At 37.5% G+C, this 19,463-nt stretch overlaps 1 protein-coding gene across 4 annotated transcripts in view; it reads left to right on the top strand.

Annotated features, from left to right (window-relative positions):
- The first annotated feature begins 370 nt into the window (after positions 1-370).
- LOC111340446 (tyrosine-protein phosphatase Lar) overlaps positions 371-19,463 on the top strand; it is a 60,381-nt gene continuing 41,288 nt past the window's right edge. The window contains exons 1-2 of one of the 4 annotated variants that reach the window (XM_088737755.1): positions 371-491; positions 573-620. The gene's annotated coding sequence lies outside the window, so the exon portion shown is untranslated. Of the gene's footprint in view, positions 492-572; positions 621-5,088; positions 5,236-7,958; positions 8,279-19,463 lie in introns of those variants that run through there. The other 3 variants (XM_088737757.1, XM_088737756.1, XM_088737754.1) reach the window with 3 other exon arrangements.

A 19,463-nucleotide genomic window follows, 5' to 3' on the forward strand; every position in this document is an offset into this window, starting at 1 on the left:
GCCGTGACGACTGAAAGGACAGCTGCATTTCTGTTCCAAAATAATTGCACAGCCTGAGGATACTTTAACGGGATCCAAGGGTCGCGAGAAATAATTTAAGTGCCTGCTTCTCCTTAGAAGCATTCTCTGATTGCATTGTGTTCAGCTGCCTTCCACAACAATTTACCAACCATCATGTCGCCCCCTTGTTACTGACAAAGCATTAACCACGTCTGTATGACTCATAGATTGTTTTCAACCACAAAAGTTGTTTTTGTGCTTTGTCTCAATGATCTTGATCTGGCAACAATGGGGGTGTGGGCGTGGACTTACGCGTGACTTAGTAACTAAACAATGACCCGTCTTTGTTTTCACTTCACAGCGTTGGAGGGCCTTGGATGCAAATTTACGTGAAATTTCTAGGCTTTCCGTCCAACTGCATTTAAAACCTTATATTGAACTTCTGCAGCGTTAGACGATACGAAGGGAGGCAAAGCAAAGTCAGAGGAGCAGTGAGTTTTCATATTTTTTCTTTTCTTTCCTTTAGTTGGCTTTGAGTATATCAAACCCATAATATGGTATAATCGTTTCAGGATCACGAGACGCAGAGAGAGAAGACCCAGGAAATTCTTTCTGTTGTGGTAAGACTCAAACTTCCATTGTGTCTAAATAAGCTACATTCCATGAATACAAAATACCGACAGTCATAGCAGGTAGCGCATTACACGCAGCCTGCATTGCTTGTGCTTTACAACTTGATCGGTATTGACTTCAGCTGTCTTCCCGTCAAGAAAACAAAGCAGCAAACATCATTAACCTTAACCTGTGACTGACTAACAAAAAAATTCAGGAAAAAGATTTCAGACTTATAGGTAGAAATTACTTCATTTTTACTTTGTCAGGAGCACTATAAATATCGAACAGGACATCGAGAAAAAAGACGCACAATTAGGTATACCCCCCAATATTTCCCTGAGGAGACAAATCAGGGGTACTACACATTTTTTTGGTCAATTAATTTAATTTTTTCTACGTGTTGTTTACGAAGGTTTATGAACTTTGAAACTTTAATTTCTGTGAATGCAAGACCGCAAATAACGCCCCTTATGCAGCCTGTTATGTATATTTCTCCATTGAATTTAATTTCTCTTCCCCCCTTAACCAAACTAATTTTTTTGGTCGATCAATTTTAATTTTTTCCACACGTTGTTTACGAAGGTTTATGAACTTTGAAATTGTGATTTCTGTGAATACAAGACGGCAAATAAGGCCTCTCATAAAGCCTGTCATGTATTTTTTTTTCCATTAAATTTAAACAAAAACACTTTATAAGGCTCAAAAGCTTAATTTTAGAAAGTGTTATCTTCAAATTACACTTACCGTAGTTTTAACACCTCATCAGCATTAAATTCAACACTGAGCATTAAAAAGTCCAATTTCTGTCAATTGATTCAAAATTCGGGCATGGGTTGTCACTTTTCGTCTTTGCACGAAAGGAAAAACATGACACTGAAGGTCGGTTTCTGAGGTTCTGGAATCTGCATCCACGGAATTTAGTGTAATAAATTTAGTGTAATAAAGCGTGATTAGCGATCCGCTAGTTTTCACACAGAAATTTGGAAAACTTAGAGGGCTATATCCTTGTCTTTTTCAATTGGCTAGAAATCTAGAAAGTACCGGCCAAGAGGCCCGTTTCTCGAAAGTGGCGGTAACTTAGCTGGTCCTAAGCCATATTTTTAAGTCAAAAGTTAAATGATAGAAAAGCAGGCTCTGGCACTCAAACCATTCCATTTTGTTTCTTTAGCTGATTTTTCTATTCTATTATTTTCAAAACTTTTGAGATCCTCATCTTGAATGAAAACAGAACCACGTTACGGGCCCATTAAGTTACCAGGATTTTCGAGAAACGGGCCCAGTTCTCCTTTTAAATGCTTTCATAATGGTAGTTCGCTTTCATGGAAGCAAAAAGGCCACGACAGATAAACGCATCATGTATCTAACCAATCAGGATATAGACATAGGAAAAAGATCAAGAATATCAATCCGGAGTGGCAATTTTGAAGAAGGAAAAATAAAAGAACGAAATAGTGAAAACTTAAGAAGAAAAAATTCGTCCCACGCACTTCACGCGAGAGAAAAACGCCGTGACATCATGATTCCTTATAATCTAAAAGGAAACAAGCCTTTATCAATGTAATTTTCCTTAACAGAAATCGTGGCATGCACTGTTAACTAAAGTTATTAGAGTGAATTCACTTCGCTCCCGTGTTAACACTCCTCAGTCTGCTCTTGAATATTTTTTCGCAGTTACTTAATCTTATCGATCTCACTAATTCTTGTGTAATTTAGCCTGAACAAGAGATTGTTCAGTAACACCAAGCGGATCTCGATCTCGGTTAAAGAAAAAGTAGTTGAGATTAACGAGGATCTGTGTTTATATCCCTAGTATAATTCTTTTATAACGCTGATGTTGGCCTATTTCCGAAATCTTTAAAAAGTGGAGCTAAACTGATACGAAATCCTCTTTCCCTTTTGCGGCAGAATAAATGGTGCCTGCAATTACAGATTTATACTAAACTGTGACTTGTAGCACTGATATGATTTGAATGGGATAAAGTAATTTCTACTTGGATATACTTAGGCATGGTAAACATGAAAGAAACAGGAGTATCGTGCTCTCAAGTGCATCAAGCGTTCTTTGTTTTCCTTTAATTTGCTGGTTACCAACAGATAGACATATTAGAAACAGAGTTATCACGATTTCTCTTCGCTACAAAACGTTGTTTGTATTAGCTGGTTCACCATTAGAATTTTTACTAGAAAAAAACATTTCTAGGTTTGAGTTAGTAAGGGAAACAGGGTTTAGTATCTATTGCGTGCTAATCCGAGTCTTCAATTAGGTCCCTGTGTCCTATCAGAAAGATAGAATAAAATAATCAGACTTTCCCTCCTTTCCATGCAACTTGGTCACTAGATGGATAGTCAATTAAGACAATCACGACAGTAAATGATATTGCCAGCGTCGATCTGGCGACAAAAAATATCGAGTTTGTCTCTACGTCACGCCCCTGCGAAAGAAATTGATAACCACTAAGACTGATAAATACTTGGAATACTAGCGGTAGCTACCTCCTAATGATACATTTCCTTGTTAGTGATAAGATGGTGCGTGGAAAGGTATTGACATAAACGTTATTTTTTTAGTTAAACATTGCATTTATAAGGCAATGGGCCGAAAGAGTTCACCGAAGCGAAGTATCTACAACTCAAAACAACTGTCTGGAGTTAATTCAAATTAGTTGCTAAAACTGCGACGTCCGTAAAACATTCCGCTAGGTTTTCAGTTACTTACTACCTAATCAATAAATGCAGTCATGTTACTCTAAAGAAAAAAAAAATCCGATTTCTGAGCTACAAATTTCTGCTTATTTTCCCTTCCCGGTAGTATCAACATTGTCATCTTTAAAATGGCGGGAAAAATAGTCAACTGACGCGACCTTCTTAAATTCTATCGAAGCAATCCCTCTGGACCAAAGTGTGGAATACCAATATAAGTTTCCATTCTCGGACACACCTTTCAATAAATAACTTCAATTATGAGACTTTGGTTATGCGAAATAGTTTCATAGTTTATATTCATATTTTCGCTATTTTAAGATATATAGTCTCTGTGGTTTTGCGCCTTTCATGCGGTTATTCACTGTCTTACCGTGAAGCCAAATAAATGTTTACTGCTATATCAGTTTTTATAAACTAACAACACTTTATATTCGATGTTTCAACAATGACAGACATTCGACGATGAGAGCATTTTAAGCCAAAGTTTGGAAAGAGTACCATATAACCCCATACATTAATTATGCATTCCACTTCTTTGTCTTTCACGACAAAACTTTAAAAACAAAGTCTACTAGTCTGAATGCATAAATTATGTATGGGGTTATATGGTGCTCTTGCCCTAAGTTTCAACCAGTGTTTCATCCAAAGATCTGAAATTTGCATATATATTAACACTACTGACAAAATTGGTCCTTGAAACTATACACCTTGATATAAATTTTTAGTGGTTATATACATGTTTCAAAACATGTCAGGATTAAAATTTTCAGTCAGTCCGTCGTGACTTTGTGATGGATTGCTGTAGGTAATTATACTCACCTCGTAATAAATCATCTACTACACAACAACTCCCTGTATTTGATTTAATTTCTCATATCTTGGCATTCCTATGACGCAAAATATTGAGATACTCGAAGTAACCCTAAAGGGATTCCTTCCACCTTACATCGTATTAGATTCAGTCAAATCGAAGCTAAACATCCTTTAGCTCGCCGTTTGTAGTCCAGCTAAATGCGTAATACTTCAAAGTGCACAAACCCCTCGACATTGCACAACAGAAAGGCTTTGAAAGTTAAATTTATTGTTATCAGCTAGATTAAAGCAATAATTTAAAATCTTTGCGTAAAAATTTTAAGATTGTTGTCAACTTTAGAAACTCTTTGAGGTGGCAAGTGTACGTTATCAACTCAGTTGGTAAAACCAAATTCTCTTGTTGTACACCCACTGTCGCACCACCACAGTTTCACTAGAAAGTTACCCCCTTAAGTAATTTGCTGTTTGTATTCCAGCAAAATGCCTCATGCAAAGTGCTCAGCCCCTTGACTGGAAATGCCTTTCACATATGCAATTTCAAACGAAACAGCTTCACCACGTACCATGTAATTTATTAAAATAATATTTAGTAGTCCTTGTTTGCTGCAAGGGCTCCGACCGACTCTACACTTTGGGAGACTTTTCCAATCTACAGCGTATTCATGTAAAATAAATTGAAAAAGTTTATTCACAAAACGTGTAAGTTAGAGGCTTTTCTCAGCCTTTTACAAGTTCGTTGTTTTATATTTCATTAAAAGAGAGAGAAAGAGAGAGAAGGAGAGTCTGGGCAGAGGGTTTTATGACCGAAACGACAACTACAAAGATAACTGCTTGCTCATGATTACTTCAGTCCTGTTTGTTATTATTTAAAGAAAACATGTCACAGTTCAATGGAGCATCTCTAAAGGAATCAGCTCAATTTTTCTTGCCTCTCCACTAAATCCGTGTCAACCGTTTGCATCAATAAGCAATGGTGTCCCCTTTCGTTTAACAGTCAGATTTCTTGCATTCCAAGACCTCAGCAACAAACGCGATTTGAGGTTTATTTTACAAAATCGTTTGGCATGTTGCTGTGTTGGAAAACGATCAATATATTATGTGAAGGTATGTCATCAGAGCCAAAATATTGGCGTATTTGTATTGAACAAATTTCGTACTTTTCAATAGCTTAATCTTAGTAATCCTGGTTCTCTTTTTGGTTTAGACGGCTCTGAATGTTTCTTTAAATGGATTAATCTTGTTTAAATTAATTCCTAGTTTTGAAAATGAAAAAATGACTCAAATTATGGCGTCACGCGGCTCCTTTCATTGGTCCCGTTTTTGGGATTTCAAAGTTTTCAACAAGGTGTTGGTTTTAGAACTACGTCACTTGCTCTGGTTAAGCACGGCACAGGATGACTATTTTTTAATTTAAGTCACAGAGAGACCACAAGTTTTGGTGCACAACTTTATCGGAATGGTGGACCTAAACATCAAACCAATTTTCACAACTGCTGCCAACTGCGGGTAATTCATATCAAACAACGTGCTGGTGTATCAAAAACTTCCCAAGTCTTGGGCTCCCATGAAAAACAAACAATTCTTCAACCAAAAATTTACAACATGAACTGCGGGTGTTGTCATGGAGATCACGACTTTTGTGCACTTTTAAAAGTAATTATTTCTAATCTGACATCTATGATAAGCACAGAACAATTCCAAGGGACAAGCCCAAAATATTACTCTCTCCAGCTTTTTTAGCTCAAACGTTGACTGGCGCTCAAAAGATCAAGTAAAAAAGTTATAAAGGGATCTATTTTCAATGTATTTACTCCATGCAAATTATCCTAAATCCCAGACACAAACCCCTGATTGAGGTGGTTACTCTTTGCCCTGTGGACAAAACAAAGCACTCCTGTTTATGACGCTGCACAAGGTGATTCCAATTTACGTTTGTGGGAATGAGAAACCCTAGCGTGCCAACATCGAAAGGGGGGCTATTGAACAAAACTTTCATGTGGTTTTGCTTGATACCATGGGAAGTAAAATCGATCCTAAGTCTCAAATCTCCAAATATGACATCATGAACTTGTGGGCTCTTTGGCCCAAAGGCCAAATTGATATTTAAGTCCTTGTGTTTGTGGCTAAAGAAGTGTGTCTCAGGCATGTACTGGTTCTGCATTTAAAACAAGAACCAATTCAAGCGTCTTTCATGAGCACACACAATGAATGAACTATTGAAACTGATGTTAAATGCTATATCAAAGCTATAAAACATTGGTGTTTTGGACGAAAACAACATGGGTATTGTTGGAGAGACGAAGTCGATTAAAGTGGTTATTGTTTTGAAGTTTTCGACTATAGACGTTTATTATTGCACGCTTTTTTCATTGTCAATTCATAAAATGTTTATCGTCTATGATTAGCTCAAGTCTTTTCACATCAGATTGAGATGGAAAGATTTTGAAAGCCTTGTTCACCATTTGCATCATTTCTACAGATGTTCTAAGATAAAGGTTGTCTTTCGAAGCAGTGTTCCATTCATTTGCCCACGATAAGAATATGAAAACCTGACAGAGATATGTTCTGATAACAAAACCAGGAACTTCGTTTCCATCAGAGAACTTTAACTGTTAAGTTAACAACATAGCAAATTTTCTATGAAGCAGAATATTAAATATACCATGACTACGAAAGAGGAAAAGTTCACAAATCATTTGTTCATGGCTGAGTCAATGGAAAAGACGTGACAGCCTAATTAAGAATATCAAACTTGTGCACATTCAACGATGTGAACAATTCCAACTTTGGTTAAGATTTCACAACATACAAATTCATAAAAAAAATCGAAAAAATTCAATCGAATTATCACTTCTCACTAAGCTCAAGTAATGCCAGAGGCCTGAGTCATAGCACACGTGACAGACTAATTAAATTTGTCACTGGCGCACGTTCAGAGGTACAACCACCTTCAAACGTTTGAAATGAAAAAAAAAAAAAAATTAAGATGCGACCATATTTCTCTCAAAATGTCTTTTAAATGTTCATAATTTTTTTAGCAGTATGAACTACAGGTTGTTTAAAAGTGTTCAACCTTTACTGTGACGTATCATCATAAGAGTTGCATCGAAGTCAGCTCTGGAAATTAACCACTGTGTAATACAACCGGATGTACTAGCGCACAAAAAGCACGTTGTAACAGTGCTGAGTACTCTTTAACTCTATTAAACATAAGAGAATAGGTTTCCTCTAAGTCATTTTAATAACAACAAGGCCGTTGAGAAAATCGGAGAGTTCATGATCAGGGTCAAATGAACTTGGAAGCGGAACTATATCCTTGAGGTATGACTGCGTTGTAAGATCTTCATTTCAGATAAAAATATTACTGAAAATAGATTTGAGAATATAATGCGCAGTATAAAAGCCAACCCCGGGAATAACAAAACATAGAAATCATAACAAAGCAAACAGCAAGACAGGAATATTTCGACAAAGAAAGTGTATTCAAACGTCGAAGCCTAACGTTCGAATTCACTGTTCACGTTATACTTTAGCAATTTGAAAGAGGAGCTATACTAAATTAGTCCTGTAGCTTTGGGAGTCATTGAGTTGTTTATCACTGAAAGCCTGTTTGGAAATTATTAATTGGTTTTAGGCCTATTTCTAGGAACACACCTTTAGTGAACGATGCCCTCGAGCGATAACTTGTTTTGACTCACAAACCTTTTTGTGAAACAGTATTAAATGCATTGTTTTAATCAACCCTTCAAAGATATGTTTGTTAACCAAAAACGTCCACTGGAAATAAGAATCTGGAGGTGCTGTGGTTAAGATCTTGGACTTTTGAGAAATGATCGATAGTATTTTTTGGGGGGATGTATAGTAAAAAGAAAGTCGTCGCTGCTTGGAACAATAATTAAAAACTGAAGACCCCACCACGGCTCATTAAGATTTCAGGACAAGTAGTTCGTCAACGTTTTTTTAAATGCAAATGATGTTATTGTCTTGTATTGATTGAGAACCTGCGGGCAAGATCTTAGAAGTAGTGCCTTCCGATATATTTTCGATGCAACCGTCCTTTGTGAATGGAGTCAAGTTCAAGTTTAACCAATTCTGACTGAAATTCCGACGACAAAGCTGATACATCCTCATATGGAATTCCATGTAAGTAAGTAAAGTCAATGAGATGGTTATATTATTAAGAACCATAGAAATCAGTAGAGAAGATAAAATCTGTGTAAGTTACGCGTGGTCAAATTGGGAGCGCGAGTTCCATAAACCCACAAGTGCCCCTGACACACCAACGACACCAACTACACGAGTCGAGTCTTTCGCTGCGCCCATTCTACAAATTGACGGTTGTGATAAAAAGTTCTTTTCGTTGCATTGACTGATGTCAAAGGATTTGATTCAATCAAACGGTTGACATTGAGGCATTGTTGTTGGACGTGCTGTGAACATCACTCAGTTGTGGCAAACAATAAAACGGCGGAAATCCAGTCGCAATGACACTGTTGTATCTAAGATGATGTTTTTCAACCGAATTTCCACCTAGTTTTAGTTTAGAATATCTGATTAAACAAAAACTATACCTTACACAAGATATATTATCATGATTGGTTGCTAAATTAATCACTGTACATGTACGGCGGTGTAACATCGTAAATGAATGTCATGTGACTCTAAAAATGGCAAACGATCTATGGGGTGGTAATTGCAAAAGCCCACGGAAATGGCATCAAAGTTAATGTCATCATCGATCCGACCGTTGATTCCTTTTTTTCCAAGACTTTTAACGATTTTATAATATCTTTAATGGATTTTAGAAAAGTATATCTCATGAAAGATCTGACTGATGCTATTCGAGAATAGACAGTGCATCATTAAAGCGTTTCTTCAACTATATCATTGAAGATTCTGAGATTTGAAAACAGGTTTAGCAAAGTTTCTTTAACTATGCCAAACAGAATGATGGGTTATTCATCTCAAAAACTCAGCGGAGCAAAGTCTAAATCAAACCTATAATGTTTAATAAGTTTAGCGTTTTAATCAAAATTTGTCTTTTTCCTCAGGCAAGATCATAGTTTTTAAGCATAATTGCTCTCCTGCTTCTCAGCATTTGGTAAACATCAAAATACTGGTCCTCGCAAGGCTTTATCAGCTAAGTGCCGAATGCAGAATGTGTTCCAAGCAATTCAATAGCACGCATGCGGTTTTGGTGTATCTAACATAAACACGTTACAATCCATCGAGCCCTAGATCAGACAGATGTTAAATATGGACAACAAATGATCTGAATTTGAAATCCAGCTACTCATGAAAAGAAGGCCTCATTGTTGACAAATCGGCGAAGTTTCTAAATGTTGTAATAGGCGGCAATGAAATTTGTTTGCTTTAATGCACCCGAAATACTCTCAAAGCACTTTACATGGACTCATATTGCTTGCTACTTGTAATTTATCTGATCATGTATTAAGCTCTCAGTGACTTCTCGAAAAAAACCGCACAGCATTCGGTCCACTTTCTTGTTTAAAAATAGCTCTCTTGGTGTTGTAGTTACTGCTTTATATTTTGAAAGAATAGAAAAATAGAAGTCAGTATAGCAAATCAGCTGAAGCGAGGAATTTTAGGGTAAGTTATAATCATGTCAGGCCAATCTTTCGAGTGCTTCCAACACTCTGAGTTTGTAAGGTTGGCCAACAAATCAGGACTGCAAACTAACGGGATTGCCGCCTAATTATTACTGGATATATAACTACGGCAGTTGTGGAGTTTTTAAGTCAAAAGCAAAAATTTAGGATCGCCTAAGTCACCACAGTTTTCTCAGAGTGGAATACCCATGTTAAGAACGGTGCGCCTAACTTGAACATTGTAGAGGTTTTAAACTAGACTTAACGCTCTTAGACTCAGCTTCACACAACAACCTTCGACAACAATTTCTAAAAGACAACAATTTATTTTCCTCGATTTGGATTTATATCATAGCCTGTCGATCCCTTAACAAACGCAGCTTTTGCGCCAAGCCTGCGATTTCTTTGGGTACCCAATTGTAAATGAGTTATATTACTTTATTGTCAATGCAGCTCGCTTGTTATAGAAACCGGCCGGTTAAAATGCGATGATAAGACCATCTAAGGCGGACAGACAAAGCCCAAACCGGCTTTGCATTTTTACACTCCTAGATGCTGCAAAATCTCGCACGCTACTCGCATTTTCAAAAACCGGATTTAACTGAATTCACCGTTACGTTATAAAAACGTTCGCCACTTGCTTGGACGGTAAATATCGGGGTCTAAAGCAGACGCCCTTATCGTCTCAGAATGGAAAAAGAACCAAGTAGAATGAGTCCGCCTTCTCCATTTTCAAAGAAGAGCGCTTCACCGACTTAAAACAACTACGCAATGAACGCAACTGGACTAAGACAACTGTTCTATAAAACTCTCTTGTTTAGCACCGGACCACTGATTACAGAACGAGAATAATTTGCGCCGACTTTGTTTTTGTTACAGTTTGCATACAAACAAATTACGCAAAGGTTTCCTGCTGGTTTCACTACGCGTCAGTGTAGAGCAGACCAGCAAATCGCTTGGCCTGTTAAAAGCGCTAACTACGAGTGGACAAATACTGTTGTGAAATTATCTTCTTGTTTCGGTATACAACGACTTCGCATAAAACCTTACATGGAAATCATTCGCTCAGACATCACTCCACAACGAGACTTTCACTACAGGTGTGTGAGTTTAATCTAAATGCAGATTGCTTGTTGTTTTGGTTCTGTGAGAGAAAAAATCTTCCTATCAAATCCTCTTACAACCGATCATCAATCACAGGTGTTTTTAATCAGTCAGTCAGCCTTAAGTTCTTTTTAGGGTCTCAGTCGTTTGAGTAAAAAACAAACACAACGTCTTTCATTCAAAAGTATCTAGCAACACGTTTTAGGCTTCATAGATGCTACCAGTCCAACCACCTTAGACACAAAGCAAACAAATTCATCCACCCATAGTGGCTTTTTAACTTCAAACTGTTCGAAGACTTAAATTCATCAATGGCTACCTAGCTCCCATGGAGACGTTTTCAGGCGTTTTTGCTTCTGCTTTCTTAAATGTTTTTTGCGACCAAAACTAACCACAGACTCAGCATCATTGTTAATTTCGTTCAATTATTTATTCCACGTTGTTTGTCGTGGTAGAGATTGCGTTTACAAGGGTGGATTGAATAATGACTGAACCAGAAAGACAATTGTCTATGCCGCACGACACTGAACAAAAACCCGCTTAGACCCCGGGAGTGGGGGGTGGAATGTATCAAGAAGTGATTGCAACCGCTAACTTATTTGGATCACCAGCTTTCTTTACCCGTCTAATACTGAACATGACTTATCTACGAAAAAGCGCACCACTCCGCGCAGGCAAGATCTTTCCCTCCTCAACCCCACCCTCTTCGCGGCTTCATTATTCAGAAGTACTCCCAAACGTTTCCTGAGAAGGTGCCAAAGTTTCTGAAATTGAAGTCCAATATTTTGAATTTATTTAGTAGTTTGAAGCTGTGAGATTTTCGTTATCAAATGAGTACTGCCAAAATTATTTGGTTTGTCAAAGTATACTTCGCAAGATATGACGGTCTTCAGGTATATTAGTACTTTTACTCTTACAGATTAAAAACAGTCTAGTCGAGAGCGCAGGGACTTAGCAGTTCTTTGGGCGCTTTGTTTTGACGCACTATGATAGTGCGCAATAAACGTTGTGTAACGTAACGTAACGCAGCGCGACCCTACAGACATTAACGCTTTCTCACGGTGACCAAAATCACTTTTTTAATGCGTGCTTCTTTCTGATATGTGTTTGGAAATTTTTTGAGTAATACGGAGAATACAGAGACACATCTTCCTGAGTAGATATTTTTTTTATTTCACAGCTTTGACATTCATGCCCTGAGTTTGCCTTATCATTGAGTACATCAATAATTCCTTTAGGGGACACAATCAACTGCAATCTTTTTAGCGCCTCAGTAATCACTTTCACACGAAACAAAAATGCTCTCTAGATCTTGATCTAGGTAATACGACTCGAACCTGAAATTTCCATAGATCTTTAAGGAATTGCGAGTTTAAAAACCAGACACGCTTTGATTGCAAAATCATGAATATTTGTTTGAATTGTGCCACAGAGAATCACTTTCGTGCACTCTTCCACTTCTTAAATGTCAGGATGATGACGTCACGATGACGTAATGAACTTTCTCTAATGCAAAATTGTTCACTCCATGTGTCGGTATTACTTGGATTTCTTGCTGGTTGTTTTAAAGTTTCACCAAAAGGTGAATGAATGTTTCTTAATCTCAGACAAGTAAACGGCCTAGTTTTCTGCTTATCCTGTAACTCATTACTTGGGCTCACTCAGCTTGCTATTCCCGCTAATAAGAAGAATTTTAATTTCTTAATCCAAAGCTACAAGTTTAAGAATTTTTTCCATTTCACTTTTTTTTATAGGCAAGCGATTAACCCTTCCTCTCTACAAAGATGAACCAGACTATCTGTAATTTCTGTAAGCGTTCCAAAATTCTTCTTTTGCTGGATTAGGAAACAAAATGTATGCAACTTCTTCAATGAGTCATTTGCTGAATTGTGAATAATACTTCACCTTGGAAAATATAACTTGAACAGCAAACCGTGAACGTTCGATAGCTGTTGTTCAAAAGCTGACATACAACTAGAGATAGCATTGAGAAACTCGCGGTGACTTAATTAAACAATTTTAAGCTTTTCTCCCTGTGTCAATCATATTATCGAGTGTCCCTCTTGTACGGGACATTCCAGAGACACTAGTTTTTTTGTTTGCCTTCGCCCCCCTTTCGAGTTTAAGATCATGAAGAATTTCAAAAAAAAAAAAAATATGAACATAAATGCGCCGTGGGAAACGTTTCGAGATGAAAAGGAACTGGAATTAAAACTTTGATACCTTACAACTGGATTAGCTAACCTTAGTAGTTTTTATTCTGACAAAAGAGTACAAAATTCAAAATTGCAGAATTCACTTTTAGGTTTAAATTTCTTTAGCAGTCAGAATTCGACGTGAGTGTTAATTATAACCGTGATCATATGAGGGATTATTACAAGGGGAATAAAAACTAACCAACCATTGAACAAACTCACAAAAACCAAACACATACACTGGAAAAATTAAGAGGGAAACCCGCGCAGTTTTAACCTTTGTTTTTTATGTCAGCTTTCCAGACATTTTGATCATTATTTGATATCTACTATATACTTAAAATAGCACCTTAAGTGACATATGGGAAATCGTTTCCTGCTCTGTGTCCAGGGATAATCTCTTCGTTTGACGTATTAATGAAGAGGATTCACGGAAGGTTATACGCAAAACTCAGAGGTACATATGTACGAAGCGTTGTAATCACATGGGGTTCACACGGCAAATCTGTTCACTATATCCCAGGTCGCAGATTAATTTTAGATCTCCCACCAACTCAGTGATTTTCATGAAAATCACCTCAACTCAGTGTTAATGTTTTCGTGTTCCTATTTGCCAGATAGTCGGAATCGACCAAAACGAGCGCTGGGACGAGACAGATAGGTTCTCTTCAAAACATGCTTTTTTCATAGTTCTTTTAATACGAGATCTAATTCCCATTGAAAGCCCCTTGTTGTCGCTTTATCATTCGTATCCTACGCATCTAATCCTACTGACAGAGAGCAAAAACCAAAAAGATCGATATCTGAATGAGAAGTGCAAAGCGGTAACATTGGCGAAATTAGAGACAAAACTGACGGGCATGGCTGGTAACTTTTTATCATAATCTTATTGAGGAAAATGGAATTTGTGACATCTTGCCTAATTACGTCTATCTATCACAGATATTTTTCCAACAAACCCGAGGATTAATCCTATTTGCTAGGTTGTTCTTTATCCCTTTCAAGGTACATCGGCCAAAGCATTTTAAGGAATGCTTTGAAATGCCGTAAGCTTAAGGTGACTCACTTAACAGATTAGAAAAAGAAAACAGATACGGCCGTGTGTGATTGGGGCCTCAGTTTGCCTTGAGAACCGCGTTTTATGTGGTGGGAAATTTTAACAGCTTTCAACGCCGGTATAATTTACATTCTCGGGTAAACAAGGTGAATTTGAATGAAGCTTTACCACACACGAGATACCCTAGACAGGACAAGGATTATTAGAGAAGTACCTTTAGTAATTTTCCAACCTTAATCTTCGCCTTCGCGGTAGAAACTGCATGTAAGTGTCTGTTTTTGTTTGATAATCGAGCAGAGAAAGCACTCAGAGATAATCAGTTGGCATCAAAGCTAAAATTCGTGAGGTGTTAATTTGCCAAAGCTTTTAAAAAACTAATGTGACGTCGATTTAGTAGAGTTTATGAAGACAGCAAGTTCAAGTATAGGATAGAATATGACTTTCTTTCTCTTAGTCCATTCACATCAGTTTTTTTTTTTTTAAAGGCTGATAGTTTCTAAAGAAACTGTTTGGGGCTGCGTCGGTGGGGGTAACGAAATAATTTGAAAATATCAACAAAGTTGAAATGGTAAATTGGCCACAGTTACGATTATAAAAGCTGACGTTTTGAGCGTTAGCCCTTCATCGTTAACAGACACAAATAGTACCAGAAACTGGACCATCACTAGGTACATTGAATATCGAGGCCTGGTCTCATGAGGCACAACACCAGACGTCTTGAAATTCTGAAAGATTTTTAAGTGTTGGCACGCACGGTGTCTAATGCTTTGAGGATGAATTCGTATAATTTTTGAAATTATTTCTTTTTTACCAAGACTGATAAAAAATTGCAATTAATTTTACTCGCTGGGCGTTTACGCAAATAGCCTTTTACACTGTTTAAACTCTGACATGCTGAACAGATTTTTCTAATACTGTATACCTCGCGGTATCAGAAACTAGATCTATGAGGAAAAGACTGCGTCACTCCGTAGTAGTACACAGTACGCATAGGCTCTTGGAAAAGGTTAGCGAAGGGAACTACGCAGCGTGTCGAGTCCCATACACAAGATCAGGTCGGATCGCGGATCGATAGGTCTTGACAGCGGGGACCGAGAGGTTCAAAAGAGCAATCAACATGGCGGTCTCGTTCGCGTGTCTAAAAGCGATGCAGCGCGCTAAGATTCAAAAAGCCTCACGGAAGGTCACCTCGCGGGATGAAAGTGATGATTGAAGAGGTAGTTAGAATGATCTAATAAGTGAATCCTTTCCTCTCATAGGAGTGACTAACTGGCAAATTCTTCTCAGTGTCTAAATACAACATCTTGCAAACACGTGATGAGATTTGGTAGACTTAGCTCCTGAAGAACGTTACCACGATCAAACACCGAATTCTCTTACCTCACTTAAGAGAGGCAGTATGTCCGTGAGATGGGAGAATCACTTATCGAATCTTTATAGGATCCAAAGCGTGCCTTGATCCACTAACTTTTTCAGACTCTCATGAATTACAATTTGGATTTCTCCCAACAACACAAATCGAACATTTTACTTCTCATTATCAATCCTAGACAATTTAAGTTGGGCAGCTAAAAAGATGGTAAAAAAAAAAAAAAAAAAAGAGTTGCACAAGTTCTCAATTCTTTGAACAGAAATGCGTGTCAAATATGAAATATCTTAATCCAGGATTTAATTTATCATTATATGATCTCTTTGACAATATTTTTATGAGCTGCGCTGCTCCGTGCTTTTCTTGATGACTTTTCACGGTAATTTACTCAGTACCTCTACACCCCCGGTGTGTGGCAATCGAAAACTTCGAAAGGTAACGTTAGGCACTACATTGAAAAATTGTTGAAAAATCTGGCGGAATAAGTAGGGAGCAACTGTATATTGGATTTCTGACAAGCTCAATCAAACTTTATTTTGAAAACACCAATACAGTTTTGAAACAAATTTACAAAATTAATATTTCAGAAGCGCCGTCAGCATTACATACACATAAGTGTGTTTTGTCAATTGACGGCAAAAACGGATGGCCAGTTCAGGATTCTGTCACGAAAAATGGCCAACATCAATATTGGAGTCTTCTAATCAAATTATTCTAAAATGATTAAAAACGCTGGCAAATCCAAGTAGCATCAAGAGGTCGCATAGAAAGCAAACACTGCCAGAAAACACGCTGTCGTCTAAAAATACTTGAATTAGTTTATTTGTATACAATCCAGTCTGTGGTTAAAACCCAAAATAGCACATTACGTACTAGGTTTAATCACTCTATACTTAGGTCACGACTTAGCTCATGTAGTGACGCTTTATCCAAGTGTAATCTACTGTCAGGACAAGGAGCGACTTCGTCTTACCTTTAACCTCGCTTTGACCACATTTGGAACATGGAACAAGTTTCCTGTAATCCTTTGGCACCATCTGTTAAGTTCCTCAGCAAATAGAATAGATTTTACTTTCCAACTGATAGTCAAAATATTAACTATGGTGGCTAAAGCGACCTGTGGGAAAACTGTTAAATCTAAAAGGCTATATCTCACTCCTTGCTTTGCTTCCAAAACTTTTCCTGAGGTCAGCGTTAACGATTTGGAAAATTTCTTTTGTGAGAAACCCAAAACAAGAGGAAGAATTTGGTGGTGCTTAGCACCACTTCCCGACCGGATGACATCTCTGTTGACGAACTCAAATATATAATAAATTAATAATTTTTTTTAATAATTGGGTCTCCACCAAGCCGACGCGATCTTTTGAATTCCTTAAACGCCTTAGCCACAAATAGAACTGGACACCACCATGCTATGCTTTCATCGTTCACCTTAGAGATCCCAAGAAATGAGATGGCGCGACGCCTTTAAGTAGAAACAAAAGCAAAATGTAAAGTTCTACACACGTGAAGCACGCTTCAGTTAATACAGCATGTATAGGGGCCCTATTTTCAACGTGTTTACAAAAACAGCCAGCGTTGACCTTGAGGGCTTACGGCACTAAAAGCCATGGGGGCAAGACCAATAATCTCGTTTAAGGAGGAAATACTTTGCTGAAATCTTCTTTTCTCGTCTCCGGTTTGGGTGGAGTTCCAACTCTTGCTGATATAGATACCCCGGCACTTGTTTAAGAGGGACAGGTGTTTGATTAAGCTCCGCCGCCGATTTAATTGATTTTCAAACGGTAATGGTCGGCATTTATTGTTTGCTGAACAATAGGTCATTTAATTTTTTTTTTTATCCCTACGCCAGGGTAGTAACGCAAAGATTGTTGTAGAATGTCTTGAAAGGAAACCACTAAGTTATTATAAGTGGATTTAGTAGCTAACCTACTCGCTTCGTAAATTTTTATTCCATTACTTTTAAGTGTTTATTCCAGAAACATGACAGTATTGTGCGTTCCATGACTGCAGCCTAGACTTCACTACCAGGAATCATCGCTTTTTCAATAACGAAGTAATATCAAATGAGGAATACAAACTTATAGGAGGTTAAGTAACACCATCATTGTACCCCATTCTACGTTCCTCGCGCATAATTATTGCTTCAACATACATTTGGCGCACGAATGACACAGCGAAAGATGTATTTTGTTTTTGCCTCCTAAATGCTTTACGGGGTCATTTTACAGGAAATACAACCACTAAATTTTAAGACCTACTTGAAAAAATTCTACGTCAAAATGCGGTAGTCTAGTCTACGGGATTGTGGGCGTCGTTGTGGTTGTCAACCAATCAGGTTCAAACCTCTACACAATTGAACTGTATCATTCATATGCAATAGACGTGAAGCGATTACTCGATCAATTCAGTCAGTTTGTAAATAGCAGAGTGTATATGAAAGTTAGCCGATTGCCAGAGTGGAATCGAACAAGGAATTATTTGTAGTTTCATTTTAGAGGAGAAAAACTAACACATTGAAGTGCATTATAACTGTAGCAGCGCTTGCATTCAGGACAGCAAAACTAGGTGAGGATTTAATCGAATAACGATTCTCAATTCTCTTTCTTGTGTATATACACCTCTCTCAGTAGAAACCCATACATAGAATGTGCACGTGATTGCAGAAATGTGCGCATAATTCCAGAGATATCTTAAACTATGCCTCTTTGATTATAGGATTCACTGCGGTGTACTATAAGTTCAAGACCATCACGTCTTTGTAATTGACCTCAAACTACAACGGCGCAACGGATACTGCAATTACAGTTTATTTAAATCTGCGGTCATGTCATTTATTCACGTCCCTTGTGGGCCATGAAGTTATTTCACTGACGATTCAGTGTTTCGTTACAGGTTTTGTACCAATACTATCGCTTTCTTTGCTACTAAGTTATTTTGCATTAATTCTTGTCCATCAGATGTTGTTCAGTCCATGAAATATTGACATTTAGGAAAAATCACTAACCCAGTCATCAGGGTAACACCAACTTTCTCACGTCTATTTTTTAAGCGACAGTCATATCGCTGAGTCTAGTCTAAATTATATTGCAAAGGCAACGACGGCTAAAAATATCCATTTTTATAATAAAACATACCAATTTCAACAACGAAGGAGAGTACCTATTATGTTTTGAGACATTTAAGGCTGCGTAAAAATAAAAGAATATTCGGAAGAATACTAAATCAAGCGTCTCGGCCGTATAAAAGTCTCTCGACCTTAAGTTTTTCAGAATTAAATATGGTTTCCTTTACGAGATTGAGGTGCGTGAAGAAAATACGTTTTGAAAAAGGGATTTAGTTATAAATGGATGCCACAGGGACTGTAAACTTTGGTTGTTCGAAATCAAAACCAAGCCTTTGTCATGCATAGCGTTGTTTGCTTTGAGTCATTGTTTGGCCTTCTTTTGAGCTAAATTATATATTTTTCGTGCATATGAAACACTTATTTACTGGATTTTTATTGTTTCCTGTCTATTGTTTCGTCCTTTTCCCGTAGCACGAGGCTCAGTTAAGAAGGCCAAAAAGAATAGAACTGAGGTTTAGAGTAGGACAAAAAGTGAGTATTCCATACAATCGACGTAGATGCGTTTCAGATATAAGAATCGGGATTAACAGCGATTACTGAATTGTCTTGGAAAAAAATGCATTCCTCAGGCCATTGAAGTAAGTAAATATCAAGGAGTCTTGAAGGCCATTCAATGGTTTGATTGACTGTAGCAAGCATACCTGTAGATTATTTGATTGACGGACAATTGACTGTGATGGTTCTCACATAAAACTTGTGAGAGTTTTAACAACTGAACGGCTTATCGAGTTAATACGTCATCCGATTTTGACAAAATCACTTCCCATAAATCATTCAATCAAGGAAATTCTTTCATGCGTAATTCAGCATCAATGTTGTTGTTGATATTTCTGTTGTTTTCAATTTGTTCAATTTAGTTTTTTGTGTTCAG

Source organism: Stylophora pistillata, chromosome 11, assembly GCF_964205215.1.
Source record: "Stylophora pistillata chromosome 11, jaStyPist1.2, whole genome shotgun sequence".
NCBI classification, from domain to species: Eukaryota; Metazoa; Cnidaria; class Anthozoa; order Scleractinia; family Pocilloporidae; genus Stylophora; species Stylophora pistillata.